The sequence below is a fragment of the Pelobates fuscus genome, chromosome 2 (genome assembly GCF_036172605.1).
Source record: "Pelobates fuscus isolate aPelFus1 chromosome 2, aPelFus1.pri, whole genome shotgun sequence".
Lineage (NCBI taxonomy): Eukaryota > Metazoa > Chordata > Amphibia > Anura > Pelobatidae > Pelobates > Pelobates fuscus.
Genome location: NC_086318.1, coordinates 157,682,847 through 157,698,539, shown reverse-complemented (window position 1 = coordinate 157,698,539; position 15,693 = coordinate 157,682,847).

The window sequence follows — 15,693 nt, the reverse complement described above, 5'->3', positions numbered from 1 at the left end:
TGCAGTTTGACAGATCTAACCGACGACAAACCGACTATCTTCTGGCCCCTACACCGTGTGACAACATGGGGAAAAGAAATAAAAAACTTAAAACTCACCCAGAGGACGGGTCCCGGAAAATCAGTGACCTATTCCTGTCAAGGCCTAAACCTAAAATGGCGGCAACCCCGGATCCCCAAAGCTCATCCATGGAGGAGATGGATGTGCCTGATCCCATACCAGAGGCTGCTGATCCCCTCTTGAACCTACCACTCGGAGATCTGAGAGCTCTGGCTACCAAAGGGGATATCTTGAACATCCTACAGAATTTGCGCACCTTGTTCCGCACAGATATGGCGGTACTACAAGAAGAGCTGACCGCTTTTACAGACAGAGTGAGGGCCACCGAGGAGGACGTGAACTTCATGGCACAACGCCATCAAGCAACGGAGGAGAAGCTCCGACTCCTTCAGGTCTCTCATCACACACTGCAGGCCCGGTTGGATGGCCTAGAGGCCGCAAGACGCCGCACCAACAGAAAAATATGAGGCATTGCCGACTATCGACGACACGGAACTGCCACAATTTTTCCAACGTCTCCTAACCACGCTACTAAATGCCAAGCAGGCAAAGACGGTTCAAGTGGAAGGTACCCACAGACTTCCCAAGTCTCCGAGAGCTCCGGCAGAGGCCTCCCATGATGTTCTCCTTCACTTCCTGTCCACAAGGGATAAAATGGTGGTTATGGCAGCGTTCAACTACAGGAGCCCCTACCAATTCGAGGGCATGCAGCTCACATTTCTGCAGGACCTTTGCAGAGCCACTCTGACCTGGAGACGGTCATTCCAGCAGGTCACCGCGACCCTCAGAGCAGCTGGAGTTAAATACCGATGGGGATCATCTATGCTCATAGTAACGAAGGGAATGACCACATTCCGACTGCTGTGAACAGAAGACTGGCTCCTTCCTTGGCAAACTCAGTCTGGATGTACCAGACTCCAACAAACCCACTCCTGAACGCTCCTGGGACGTACCCAACATAATCCCCTTTGTCCCCCGCTCCGCAGCTGACACTGGACAATCCTGGTCGGGATTAATGGGTTGTCGGGTGTGGGGTCGCCGGACTCCAAGAACTCCTCTGGCATACATTTGCATTCTATTTTATTTCTTTATCTTTAGCAAGTTTATGTTTTAAGTTAATTTTATTGGTTAAAATACCCTTCTGGCGAGACAGCAATGCTCACCCCATTCCTGCAAATGAAAGCAACCCCCCTCCCACGTCTATTGGTGCTCAGGGGTTAATGAGCGCTAACTAAACTATAAATCTATACGGGAAATCAAGGCAACACATCACCCTCTCTCAATTCTCTCGGTGGCAGGCTTGTAGATCCCCTTCCCAATACAGACCACCATTCAAACTCATGATTTCGGAGATACAGCTTCCCAGCTCCTCCCAGACTGAGACACCGCATGTCCGGCGCAAAACTAAGCCCCGGTCCCTGAGTTCTAAACGGAGGACAGCCCATACTCAGCACCCCAAGGTAACATGCAGCTACAGGCACATGCTTAAGAACATGCAGACATCCATGCTACACCCTAGCAGATCATTAAATCCTTATATTTATGCAAACCCCAGGCCCCAATCACTTACCTCTGACACGGTACCGTGAGACACATTGTCTCTGTCAACCCTGGCATTGCTTTTGCCGTCTCTTTAAACCCAAGGTACCAGGGCACAAGAAATTAATAAAATAACCAACAGCATCAATGTTGAGGCCGATTACTCGCTTACAAAGAGGGGCCTAGCACACACGTATTCACCCATCAACTTATCTTTAGCATCAACACCACTTAAGAAGGCATAGTGTCACAATGGCAAAAGGGCGCTTTCTACACTTAGATTGGCCGAACTGGCTAGGGTCCGCTTACACTCCCTAAAATGATCACAACCTACCACTCACCCTCTCCAGGCCCTGTAGAGATGCTGGGTTCGTGGGATAACTCACCCTGATGATACGTTGAGCTCTGTTCTGGGTACATTTTCTATGCATGCGTTATGAGAGATATCTCCTCCCTACAGATTTGGATTTTAGTCTATTCTTCTTGATTTTACTGATAAAATGTGCACTGTTCTTGTAGCCACACCAATGTTATATAATGTTGATTGCTTAGTTTGCACCAGCTATTGTGGCAGTGCAAACTTGTTTGTTCAACGCACTAATGCACTAATAATAAAAATAAATTGTTTTTAAAAAAAGTACTTGTAAAACCAACATGCATCATGCATCATAATTTTCCATTTTGAGAAGATCTTAAAGTGGCACTGTTGCGCCAAACTTACCTTTCTCTTATTGTTTCCTCTTCTCTTCCTCATTTAGAACCTGTTCTTTTTTTTTTTATTTCTGATCTATATATTTTTAAAACATAAGACAAAATAGGGACTACTTTGTCTCATGTATTTTTCCTACACCTGACTTTCTTTGATCAAAGCAGAAGCTTAAGTCCGCTCCATTTCCTATGTCTCACCATTCTCCTTGACACAGGCAATGGAGCTGACTTAAAGGAACACTTTAGGGTTTGGAACACAAACATGTATTCCTGACCCTATAGTGCAAGACACACCAATAAGGTTGCTTGCCTACCCCCCCCCCCCCTTTCCCTCTTAAAAGCATGAAAAATTCACCTTATTTCCAGCGCTGTGCAGGTCCGTCGGCACTGTCCCCACGCCCTTGGTAACATCATCAGAAATGCAGATTTTTAGACAATCCAAAGCTTTCTCAAGGGTTTAGCATTGGATTGGCTAAAATCGGCAAGGGGGTGGGGGCAAACAAAGTTGCATTGAACCAATGCATCTCTATGAGGAAAATTCAGCGTCTCCATGCAGAGCGTGGGGATGCTGAACGGCACAGCTGCCTACTGTGCAGCACTGAGCCAGGAAGTACCTCCAGTGACCATCTGATTGGCCACTTGGAGGTGTCCCTAGGAGCAATGTAAACACTTTTTTTTCTGAAAAGGCAGTGTTTACATGAAAATGCCTGCATATAATGATTATACTCACTAGAACAACTATATTAAGCTGTATTTGTTCTGGTGACTATAGTGTCAATTTAAGCTCCTCCTTTGGTCAAAGAGTAGGAAAAAAGCATAAACCAAAGTAATCCCTACTTTATCTTATGTTTTAAAGAAAAATTAGATCAGAAATGAAGAAAAAGAACAGAATGTGGAAGAGAAAGAGAAGAGGAAATAATTGGAGAAAGGCAAGTTCAGCGTGACAGTGCATTCACCACTCTAGCCTCTTGTCTCCCTGAGTCATCTCTTTTTGCACAAAAACAAAATCCCACAGTCAAGTCAAATATTAAATAAAGCAACTGCTCTTAACAAATAATTTTCTCTCTTCTATTTTTTCTATTTTGGAATTTGTTTCTAAGAAGCTGTATAATGGTATAAGCACACTAATCCAAGGGGGGACAAAATTGTAGTCAGTTTGTTAGGAACCGGTTAGTGTTTAGAACCAAACTTTAGCTTGTGTGCTGTTCTATTTTGCCATCCCCTTTTGCACACTACCCTTCTCACCGCTATTCTTTTCATATCCGAGGTGCGTTTCACGTACAGCTCTAGAAGTAGAGGATTACACTTCATTCTAGGACTCATTCTGCTCACATTGGGACTCAGCACAATAATTATCAGAAGATAGATTCCTACAGGGAAAAGAAAAATCATGGTATAATCTCCAGTGCAAGTTATACAAACTACAGTCTTCCTGCACAGTGAGTTTAATAATCAGATACTTTTAGCACAAAATTACATTATCTCCAACATGACCACTGGCCTTTATAAATGGAGAGATTTCATAATTGCAATCTGTAAAATTATTAAAATAAGTGCAGATATTTCACAATTTAAATATGTGAGATTATACATATATCAAACCAGTATAAAAGGATAAAATATGAAAGTTACACTATAGTGACCATAATAACTACAGCTTAATGTAGTTGTTCTTATGTCTATAGTCTGTCCCTGCAGTCGAGGGAGCTATAGTGCTAGGGATACAGCTTTGTATTCATTTCAAGGAATTCTATGGTGCCAGGAAAACAAACCCGTTTTCCTGGCACTATAGGTCCCTACAGTGACCCATTCAGCCACTTACCTGAATCCAGCACCAATGTCTCTCGGCGCTGGGTCAGGCTCCGCCCAATGGTCGCATGCACATTAAGACCTCCCCATAGGAAAACATTATTCAATGCTTTCCTCTGGGGAAAATCTGACGTTGGAGGTCCGTGAGTACGTCCTGCGTCAGATAACGGACCAAAAGCCCATTTGGATTCCGGAAGCACCCCCAGTGGCTATCTGGTAGACAGCCACTGAGGGCAGACTTAGAGCTGCAATGTAAACATTGTAGTTCTCTGGAACTGCAATTTTTTACATTGCGGCACTAAGGGCAATAGGGAGACAGCACCCAGACAACTTCAATTAGCTGAAGTAGTCTAGGTGCCTACAGTGTCCCTTTAATGCATCTCTATGAGGAGATGATGATTGGTGCATTGTAGCATTTTGCATGCACAATAGCCTGATAATGGTTTTCTAAGGGAAAGCATTGCATTGGCTGAGATAATCAAATCTGATTATCTTAGCCAAGGAGGTGGAGCAGAGCGGAGCCAGCCGGGAAGTGATTGATGCGCCACTGGAATAAAGACAAGTTTAATACCTTTTTAAACTTAGGAGAGGGGGCACTTTCAAATCCACAGTGTCAGTAATACACGTTTGTATTACTGACACTATGGTGTTCCTTTAACATTATGTTTTAAACTTTTAACCCAGGCAAAAATTTATAAAATTTTGGGTAAAAATGGGTAAAAATTACTACAAATTCTCGAATTGATGTTGTTCATTCGGTGTCAGGTAATTGCAAACTGTTTCTTTTGAAAAGTGATATCAGATATACTTTAACAAAATGTTCCACGTTAAAAGAAAATGTTGCGTAAAAAGCTAACTTAATTAAAAACAGCAAAGCAGGAGAGTTTTCTTTGCAAACATAACCATTTGTATTCTAAACAATTTAACTCATCTTGTTCCTGAAAATAGTATTTCAATTTTAACACCTCAGGTTGGTTAAAAGTAAAACATAAAAATGAAAATCAAATAAGAAGGGAAAACAAAAACTTTGCATGCTTTCTGGCATATGGGTTATAGAAATATCTATAAACATTAAAAAAATCTTAAATAAGCAGGTACTGTGTGTTTCTGTTCAGATTCTAAAAAAAACAATATGTATTGCATCCTCGTAATTTCATCTCCCCATTCTAGACTCTTTAAACTACAACATAATGATTACAAACTTGCAAAGGTTGCTCAAAGCATACTAGCTGTATCCCGGCATTGTTAAGCAGTAATGGTTTTGCAAAGCTTTGCCCTCCTACCTGGATCCCTGTCACTTATTGTCTGAGAGCATGAGCATATCGCTCTCTGCCAATTACGTTCTGCGTATAGAAATACGCTCATATCTGCGGTACACAACAAAGTTTATAAATATGTACAACTCAATTTTAAAGTATGTATATTGTCATTTTTACAACACCTATATTCGCTTTTGATGAAAAAAGGATAGATGATTAAAATAATTATGCAGGATTTGCCAAAGTATGAACTGTTAAAATCTCTGTTAACACAATATAGTTGTGTTATATAATATAATATTATGTAATTGTAATGATAAAATGGAAAATTTATTCATACTTACCGTAATTTTCTTTTCCTGGCTATTATTCATGGCAGCATATACACATGGGTTAGCTCCTCCCCTTACAGCCGATAGGACAGGAAAACCACCAAGGTTTTAAAAGGAGGCTCCATCCCTAAGGTCCTCAGTCAGTTTACAAGCTCTACAGTACATAAATAGAGACATTAATGGGTGGGAAGTATATGCTGCCATGAATAATAGCCAGGAAAAGAAAATTACGGTAAGTATGAATAAATTTTCCATTTTCCAGGCTAATCATGGCAGCATATACACATGGGGAATACCCACGCTTACAAAGGGAGGGACAGAATAGCCAATCAAATAATCAGAATAATTCAACATAGATAGAAGAATTAACTGAGTTAAGTACTTGAGTACCAAATTGTGCATCATAGACTGTTTTAACGAACAGTATGAAATGCCAGACAAACGTGTCTAAAGAGGTTCAAATGCTAGCTAACAAAAAGTGTCAGCGGAAACCATTACCATGGCAACCCATGATGCTGCAACAGCATGGGAGGAGAGTGCCCTGATACCCTCCAGCACAGGTAGAGAACGGACGTGACGTCCAAATTGTGCCTCACGAATTACTTCAATGTCCAATATGTAATGCAGGACAAACTAGTTCAAAGAGGTCCAAATGCCAACTTTACAAAGTTTCAGCAGAGACCATTGCCATGGAAGCCCACGAGATGCTGTAACAGTACTAGTGGAGAATGCCCCAAATCCTTTGGTACAGGTAGAGAATGGCATTGAAAGGCTCTCACTTTAGGCAGGATCTCTGGTGCTACCAGCAAGACAACCATATCCTGTTGAAATTCAGTGAATGGGGGTACACAGGATCAAGCCTGGAGTTCACCCATTTTCCTTGCTGGGGTACTAGCCACGAGCACTTTCTGTGCTACCACCATGAAAGCACCTTCTAGAGGTTTGAATAATGGTTCAGTCAGGGCCCATGAGAGCAGTGGTACGTCACACATTGGCTTCACCACACTCCGTGGAGGCATGATTTCATTCAATGCCTATATGAAGCAAAGTGCAGCTAAGTGCACACATTCACCTTGCTGAGGTACAAGTCACCAGCAACAGCAACGTCTGGGCTAAAATCATGGAAGCTCCTGCTAGAAGTTCAGTCAGAGTCTGTGAGACCAGTGGTACGTCACATATTGGTTTCAACACCCTCAGCGGAGGCTTGAGTTCAATTTTTGCTTACATGAAGCAAAGCACAAGGGATATCAACGCTCAATCGGTACCCTTCAGTACAGGTAGAGAATGACCTAGATAAGCATTCACCATAGGCAGGATCTTCAGATGCCAAATGCAAGATGACCATATCTGTTGAAAAGTAGTGAAAGGGGGTTCACAGGATCAAGCCTGGAGTTCACCCATTTTCCTTGCTGGGGTACTAGCCTCCAGCACTTTCTGTGCTACCACCATGGAAGCTCATTCTAGAGGTTCGAATAATTGTTCAGTCAGGGCCCGTGAGACCAGTGGTACGTCACATATTGGCTTCACCACACTCAGTGGAGGCATGATTTCAATCAATGCCTATATGAAGCAAAGTGCAGCTAAGTGCTCCTCTAGAGTGTTATAACACAGAACCTTTCAAGGCCTGAACGATGAGTAATTCCAACAGACAAAAGCATGTCAAGCTTAGTAAAGCCTGTATAGGATTGTAAGAGGATCTCAATGACTGTCTCAGGGATGCCTATACTAATATGGACCCCTGCATCAACACCAGAACTTGAGGATCCTGGTGTGTCATGGGGCCTTGTAATAGGTCTGGACATACAGGAATTTCCCTTGGAGGTTCCAGAATCATCTTATTCATCATAGGAATTTGAGTCGACACGGTCTTCCACTGTCACCTTTTGCATTGCCTTCTTAGGAAAGTCGAAAACAGGAGAATATGTACATCAGACTAAAATTCTAAATTTGAGTCAGTGTATCCTGAACCTGAGCATTCTGGTCCTAGCATGTAAAAAATACTTCTGGACCTGGTAGGTCCAAGAAATGGCCATCAGATCTATGTAGGGTATCAGACAATCTGCGTCAACCCTGAGGATACGTCAGGACCTGGTTGCCAATCCACCTTGTCCACAGTTATTCAGCTCTAGCAAACAGCCATTGTATTCTGAGCCACTGGTTGTTCTTCTGTGCCCTGATTATGGGCTGGAATTCCATCAATACGTATCTGTGAGACCCATCTTGGTAAATATAGGATACAGTTGCATTGATTGTTGAGCAAATTTGGACCCACTCATTCTTCAGCAAGCATCTGAAGTGAAGAAGAACCTTGAAAATGACTTAGTTCCATACAAATGAATGGAAATATTGTGCAACATGTTCCAAACACTGGGCAACCAATCTTATAAAAACTGGAATTCGAGCTAATAATCGACCAATGAGGTTCTGTTCACAGGAAACTCAGATCTAATCCCTCTTTCAGCTGCCAGGGAAGGTGTAACTCCACTGATGGGGGACATAGTAAGTGGCTGACTCCAATAATCTTTCTCTTGTTGGATCAAGATAGGAAGGATCTGTAAGGAATCCAGAGATGCCATTGGGCCCATCTGACAAGTCTGCTGGTGGAAGCCAGGATTCCTAGTAGTTGTATCTATTTTCTTGCTGTTACCAAGCAGAAATGAAGAAACTGGGAGAGAAAACCTTTACAATCTGTGGAACTGTTCCCGAGATAGGGAAAAGCAGAGCATAGAATTTTCCACTCGGGAATGTCAACCACTGAGCTGGTCTGAAACTGCTTTTCTTGATATTCATCAAGCAGCCAAACTTTAGGAGTTATGAAAGAACTATATACCTCTGTGTGCCTGCCTTCTGAGGGTCTAAGGCTATCAGAAGTAGATCCTCCAGCTAATGGAACCAAGTGGAGTTCTGGACTCTCAATAACACTATAAGCACATATAAAGATTCTTGGGGCCACATTGAGGCCAAATGGTAGGTTCTCTTCTGAGCTAATGCCGAAGATCTCTGCAGATTGGACTGAAAATAAGCATCCTTGAGATATATAGAGGTAAGGAAATTATCCTTCCAGATTGCTTGAGATATGGATCTGCTTGACTCCATCCCGAAGACTCTGACATTCAGCCTCTTGTTGGCCCCTCTTATGTCCAATGTAGGCTTTCCTGTGCTTTTCCTCTAAGCACCAGAAGAGAGGCGAAACTTGTCCCTGGAACTGCTCTTGTTCTGGGACCTAAAAAAAAAAATATCACCTCTTCGTCCAGAAGGCTTCTTCCTTCAGTGCTTTACCTTTTGATTCATTGGTCTTAATACTCCTGTTGGTATGGGGACTCCTGTGCCCGTTAAGAAAAAACTCCAGTCTATATCAATCTGGACCATGGATACCACACAAGCCTCCAGAGTATGATGAGCCCAGGTATGTGTGATTAGAAAAATGAGGCTCCTAGTACCGGAGGAGATATGTTCATTGCTGAAGAGCAAAACGACTGCGTTATAGCTCCATTAGAACCTTGAAAGGCAGGTTTACCAACTGCCATGAGTCACCTCTGGAGTATTCCCTGCAGGGCCAGTAGCTCCATGTATCTCAAATACTGGTCACTGGAGGTTCTCCGGTCTGACTATGACTATGAGGAGCTGGGATCCTTGGAACTTCCATCCTAAGGTACCAATATCTTGCAGCCCTCATTCGCCTTTTCAATGGAATTATCCAAAGTTTCCCCAAACAGCACCACCCCTTCAAATAGAATGGTGTAGAGGGCAGACTTGGAGGATGAGTCATCATCCCAGAAATAGAACCATAATGCTTTCCTAGCTGCTATAGACAAAGCCATCTGATCCAGAGAATATCCTAGTTACATCTAGGGAAGTTTCTGTGAAGAAGTCAGTTGTAACCTGAAGACTTCAGACTGCCTCTTCAATCTTGGCTTTTAATATCTCTCTCCATAGTAGCCTTGAGATCTTTAATCACATATTTCATGTTTGTAGAAACAGCAGCGGAAGTCACAGCTGGCTGGCCTCCTGCAATGGTAGGCGTAAAATTTTGGATAGGTCTGCGTCCACCTATGATCCATAAGTGTGCAACTTAGGTGGTGTTGTTTTGGGGTTGGAAATAACTTCCTCCACAGGGTAAAGCCTGGCCTCTTTTCTTACCCCTAAGGCCTCTGGAACTTACTTTGTAAGCCCTGCCTGCATGTCATGTGGCTGCACAGTGATAGGTCATGCTGAAGCGACAACCTTCTGGAGGAAGTCAGTGCATAACCGATTCCTTCCACTGTTTTCACCTCATAACCAGATCCTGGTGAAGAATCAGACACCTGACAAATAATAATAACTAAATATTACCTGTGGTAAGTTTTAAGAAAAAATGTGCACTGTTAAATTCTATAAGAAACCAGCGAAACAGCTTTAAAACAGGCTGACGACAGCACTTATCCATGTCTGGAGACACTGCAAATACTTACCAAATAAGTGTGGTAGGTTTACTGTACTTTTCCCTTTATTTTAGACACTTTCTGGCAATTGCCCTTATCCAAGATGGCTGCCACAACTTGTATTCCCACAATGCAAGTCATCTGTATTAGGCCCAATAAGGCACAAACTGCACACATGTGGGCCTATTCCGAGTGTGTTTGCTGTTTAGAGACCAGGGAGAGGACTCTGTCTGAAGCCTACATGGCCCCTAAACACCCAGGGTACCGGGAATAAATCACTGGGACCGAGGGGAAGCAAAATAGATAACAAAAGTGCCTGCAAGGGAGTTGAAAAGGCAACCATGTGCAAAAAGTCAAAGTTTAAAGGCACCACAGTCTAAAGGCCTCAAGATATAAAAGGTAACAGTTTTCAAAATGTATCACAGTTTTAAATATATCAGTCTTTAAATGCACTGCAGTTTTCCAAATGTACTGCAGTTTCAATACATGCAAAAGTATTAAATGCAAATTTAAATGAAACAGTTTTAAATGCCACACAGCTGAAATGCAACACAGCTTAACCCCTTAAGGACATATGACATGTGGGACATGTCATGATTCCCTTTTATTCCAGAAGTTTGGTCCTTAAGGGGTTAAATGCTTCCTAGCAAAAGCACAACCGCATAATGTACCACAATCTTAAAAATAAGGTACAGCTGTATAATGCACTAGTTTAAAGATATCAAAGCTTAAATGCATCACAGCATAAAAGCACAACTGCATAATGTACTACAGTAAAACAGGCAAATAAAGTAATGAAGATAAAAAACATACATGTCCGTAAGTTAAGGGAGCAAATTGCTCACGTCCTAAGGGCTGTAGGACAGGAAAAAGACTGAGGACCTTAGGGATGGAGCCTCCTTTTAAAACCTTGGTGGTTTTCCTGTCCTATCGGCTGTAAGGGGAGGAGCTAACCCATGTGTATATGCTGCCATGATTAGCCTGGAAAACTCAATTATTGTTTTCAAGAAATGCAGAAAAGTAAAGTCAATTGTAAGGAAAAGTGTAAAGAAGAGAAACTGAAATATTCTAACCCATTCACTTCAAACCTTTTATATACACAAGGTTGGTTTAGTTTTACATTATTTTACAAGAAAAAAAAAGATATATACTATAAAACAATTAATGCACTCCAGTGCTGGACCTCACCTGAGGGAGAAGCAGAATTGACTGACTTGTTACTCATCACACACTGTGCAGTGTCTGAATGATATGTGTACAGTGCTAGTAAATAGCAGCTGGAAGCGTTTGTGTGGAAGCGGGGGCTGGGAGGTAATGTGCAATAGTCTTTGAAATACAGTACTGGGATTTAAACAGGGACAGTATTTATTATGTGGGAATTATGCCAACCTACAGTTATAATTCTTACATTCTGTAGGTATTTTTAGAATCTCCATTCCCAAAAATGCCTGAAGGATTATTTAGTAACCCCTGAACTGTGGAGAATTACGAACGGTTAGCCAAAGTAGCCAAACTATAAAAAAAATAATAGCTATTAAAGGACCACTATAGACACCCAGACCACTTCAGCTTAATGAAGTGGTCTGGGTGCCAGGTGCAGCTAGGGTTAACCCATTTTTTTTTTTATAAACATAGCAGTTTCAGAGAAACTGCTATGTTTATAAATGGGTTAATCCAGCCCTCAAATCCTCTAGTGGCTGTCTCACTGACAGCCGCTAGAGGCGCTTGCGTGATTCTCACTGTGATAATCACAGTGAGAGCACGCAAGCGTCCATAGGAAAGCATTGATAATGCTTTCCTATGAGACCGGCTGAATGCGCATTCAGACGAATGGGGGGAGAGGAGGAGGATCGGAGGAGGAGAGCTCCCCGCCCGGCGCTGGAGAAAGGTAAGTTTTAACCCTTTTCCTCTTCCCAGAGCCCGGCGGGAGGGGGTCCCTAAGGGTGGGGGCACCCTCAGGGCACTATAGTGCCAGGAAAACGAGTATGTTTTCCTGGCACTATAGTGGTCCTTTAACTATCCAGGCCCATTAAGACTGCAACTATTGTCTGGGGTTTCTGAATCTTTTTCTTGTTTATACAAGTTTCATTGTATGAAATTACATATATATATATATATATATTTACTAATTGTTTAAAAATATAAATATACACAAAGAATTTTTATATATATATGTACAGTTGTAATTTCAGTTGCATTTGGGGAAACCACTTGAAGCATTCACTATGTTTAGCTAATTCAAAAGCAAATTGCTTTTGTTCTATTTGTTCATTGCAAACAGCTGGCTGAAAGTTTGTACAGTTTGAGAATAAACCTGATTTTCAATGGGGGTTGAAAATGTTTGATTACAACTAGACACTAGAACTTGCATACCACAAAACACACACACACGCGCACACACACACACACACCCCTATTGTTAAGGAGGTTGGCTGACAGGGCCCGGAGGGGGGGTGTATTATTTGCATTACAGGGGGGGCGAGAAGCACATATGGGCTGTAGCAGTGTCTCTGCAGTGCAGTCTGTGCTGTGAGTATTCCTTACACTATATAAGACATGCCTCTATTTTCATTGGCTGCAAAAGGTACATTTCATTCAGAGACTGGGTTTCAAAAACATGTTGAGATGCGAGAGGGGTGTGGCTAAGGTGGCTGAAAACAGCAAGACATTTTACAGCACTGCAGAAAAACTATACAGAATTTAAAGGGACACTATAGTCACCTGAACAACTTTAGCTTAATGAAGCAGTTTTGATGTATAGAACATGCCCCATGCAGCCTCACTGCTCAATCCTCTGCCATTTAGGAGTTTAATCCCTTTGTTTATGAACCCTAGTCACACCTCCCTGCATGTGACTTGCACAGCCTTCCATAAACACTTCCTGTAAAGAGAGCCCTATTTAGGCTTTCTTTATTGCAAGTTCTGTTTAAGATTTTCTTATCCCCTGCTATGTTAATAGCTTGCTAGACCCTGCAAGAGCCCCCTGTATGTGATTAAAGTTCAATTTAGAGATTAAGATACAATTATTTAAGGTAAATTACATCTGTTTGAAAGTGAAACCATTTTTTTTTCATGTCAATCTGTCAATCATAGCCAGGGGAGGTGTGGCTAGGGCTGCATAAACAGAAACAAAGTTATTTAACTCCTAGATGACAGTGAATTGAGCAGTTGCATTGCAGGGGAATGATCTATACACTAAAACTTCTTTATTTAGCTAAAGTAATTTAGGTGACTATAGTGTTCCTTTAACCCCTTAAGGACACATGACATGTGTGACATGTCATGATTCCCTTTTATTCCAGAAGCTTGGTCCTTAAGGGGTTAAAGAAAAGAAATGAACCAGAGATAGTTCAGCTTATTAGCTTTAATTTAAGCTTAGCTTGTTTAGCTGCCTGGAGTGTCCCTTTAAGGCACAATATACACCATATAATGTACCCTGGAGTGTCTGTTTTCTCAAATGGAAGGTCTTTGTGTGATTCTTTGAACTGTCAAACTGCTCAATTCCACAATCAAACATAGGGCCATCAAATCCATCTATGAAAATTCTAACTATAGAAACTGAAATAGCCTGGTCTCTTATATGGCACTGTAGCTTTACAGAATAGTGGTGAAGACATACAATGGGGCTATTGTTGTACTCAACAGATGTAGCTGACAACAATATTAGACATGTGCAATTCTTTTTGTTCCGAATGTAAATTGGGTGAATTTTGGCAATTCGGACGCTTCCGGATGTCCGAATTGCCAAAATTCCGAAGTGCAGAACCAAACCGAATTGCTGAAGTGCTTTGGATTTCTGAAAAGTGGCAAAACAAGAGGAGGGAAAATTACGTTAATGATGACAGAAATCAAGACCAATAAGCTAATTCCTGGCACTGGGAGCCCTATAGATGTATAAGTGGTTGCGGTGGCAATCCAGGCTCCTAACTGTACCCCTAACCCTAGATGTGTAAGTGGCTGTGGTGGTTAGGGTTAGGGGTTAGGGAGCCCTACAGATGGGTAAGTGGTTGTGGTGGCAAGAGAGAAATGGTTACAAATGTCCAAAGTGCTAAGGTCCCAAAGTCCAGGATTTGTCGAAGTCCCGAATTTTGGAAGTGCCAAACCGAACTGAAATGTCAAAGTCCCGCATTTCAGAAGTGCCAAACCGAAGTGCCGAAGTCCCGAATTGCTGAAGTCCGATTTTCAGAAGTGCCGAACCAATTGTTTTGCCCATGCACCTCCCTACACAATATAGTGTATTGTACAGGAGAAGCACACACCAGCTTTACGAAATAAACATAAAAAAAAACTTGTTATATGTACAGTTGTGCTCAAAAGTTTGCATACCCTACCAGAAATTGTGAAATTTTGGCATTGATTTTGAAAATATGACTGATCATGCAAAGAAAATGTAAATGTATTTTGTTGAAAGATAGTGATCATATGATGCCATTTATGATCACATAGTTGTTTGGCTCCTTTTTAAATCATAATGATAAAAGAAAACACCGAAATGGCCCTGACCAAAAGTTTACATACCATATATACTCGAGTATAAGTCGAGTTTTTCAGCACTCGAGTATATGTACTTATACTCGAGTCAATGTCTGTATTATGGCAACTTACAGTGCCATAATACAGACCAGGAGCCTGGCGGTCCTGTTGGGGGCTGCAGAGAGCTCTTACTTACCTTTCCTGCAGCTCATGTCAGCTCCCTTCTCTCACCTCCGGTCGGGTCAGCTCCCCTGCCAGCTCAACTGTAAGTCTCGCGAGAGACCGCGAGACTTACAGTGGAGTTGACAGGGGAGCTGACCCGACCGGAGGTGAGAGCTCTCTGCCAGCCCCCCTCCTACACAGCCCATCCACTGGACCACCAGGGAATGAGAGCCCCCCTCCCTGGCCAGCTAACAAACAGGGAGGGGGTACAAAAATAAAATTAAATAATAAAAAAAAATTAAATTATTAAAATGAAAAAAATGTAATAATAAAATAAAATAAAAAATACTAAAATAATTTTTTAATATTAAAATAAAAAATGTAAATATTAAAATAAAAATAATAAAAATGCCCTCCCCCCACCCAGTTCACACACACACACACACACACAAACACACACTCATACAAACACACACACACACTCTGCATTATATACACACACTCATACAAACACACACTCTGCATTATATACACACACACACACACATACAAACACACACACTGCAATATATACACACACACTCATGCAAACACTGCATTATATACACACACACACACACACACACACACTCTGCATTCACACAAACACACACACTCTGCATTATATACACACAGAGTGTGCGTATATAATGCAGAGTGTGTGTTTGTATGAGTGTGTGTGTGTGTGTATGAGTGTGTGTGTGTATATAATGCAGTGTGTATGTTTGTATGAGTGTGTGTGTATATAATTATAAAAATCACAGAATTTCATAGCCTCAAGTTTTACCCTCGACTTATCCACGAGGCATAGCATATTTCACAATTGTTGGTCACAAAACTGCACTCGACTTATACATGAGATCGACTTATACACAAGTATATACGGTACCC